The sequence below is a fragment of the Ceratina calcarata genome, unplaced genomic scaffold (genome assembly GCF_001652005.2).
Source record: "Ceratina calcarata isolate Rehan_Ccalc_2016 unplaced genomic scaffold, ASM165200v1 scaffold5570, whole genome shotgun sequence".
Taxonomy (NCBI): Eukaryota; Metazoa; Arthropoda; class Insecta; order Hymenoptera; family Apidae; genus Ceratina; species Ceratina calcarata.
Genome location: NW_017176763.1, coordinates 1 through 919, shown reverse-complemented (window position 1 = coordinate 919; position 919 = coordinate 1). Strand labels below are relative to the sequence as shown.

Sequence of the window (919 nt, the reverse complement as noted above, 5' to 3'; positions counted from 1 at the left end):
AAAACTGACCCCACCGATGTAAAAAAATAATAGGATACGCTATGGACACAATCAAACAGAATTACATCAATCTAAGAACAATCTAATTAACCAAAGAAAATACAGGAATACATAATGGATTGATAAAACGACAAAAAGAGAGGTGAGTAAGAAAACGAAATACAGAAAATATAAAAAACATTCAAGACCGAGTACAGGAGAGTGATAAATCTACGAAATCTTCTAGAGAAACCATAAAGACGTTGGGGGTCAAAACACATAAAAAAGGGAAAGGAACCATGCACAGCTGCAAAACAGACGAGAAAACATGAGAAAGACATGGACAGAGCATTGGCGCAGCCACTACCCCCAGGTAATAGAATGAATAATTACTGAAAACATTAACGATTAATCAATCGCTGACCAAATACCATGATCCTACTCTAGGAAATAACATAATAGAACAGAACAGGGAAGGCTCGTAAGAAACAAATAAAGGAGAGAAAGAAACGGAAGACTAGAATAAGGAAAAAAATAACAGAAACCGACCCCATCGATGTAAAAATAAGATATGCTATGGAAACAATCGAACTGAATTCCATCAACCTATGAATAATCTAATTAGCTGAAAAACATATAGGTAAACATAACGGAGTAATAGAACGAGGAAAAGAGAGGTGAGCAAGAAAGCGAAACATAGAAAATATAAGAAAACACTCGAGGCCGAGTACGGAATAGTAATAAAATCTACGAATTCTTCCAGAGAAGCCATAAAAAGGTAGGGGCTAAAACACATAAAAAGGGAAAAAGAATCGAACACAGCTGCAAAACAGACACGAAAATACGAAAATGACCTGGTCAAAACATTGGCGCAACCACTACCCCCAGGTAATAGAATGAATAAACACCGAAAAATCAGTATCATTAATCTATTATTAAT

At 35.5% G+C, this 919-nt stretch overlaps 1 long non-coding RNA gene across 2 annotated transcripts; it reads left to right on the top strand.

The window, feature by feature from the left end:
* The first annotated feature begins 9 nt into the window (after nucleotides 1-9).
* Nucleotides 10-877, top strand: LOC108629294 (uncharacterized). 2 transcript variants are annotated; one of them, XR_003389694.1, is made up of 4 exons: nucleotides 10-142; nucleotides 227-352; nucleotides 427-619; nucleotides 743-877. It is a non-coding gene; the product is annotated as an uncharacterized LOC108629294 (long non-coding RNA). The 2 variants fall into 2 exon arrangements; XR_001916837.2 differs by having other exon boundaries at nucleotides 427-656.
* The last annotated feature ends 42 nt before the right edge of the window (nucleotides 878-919 follow it).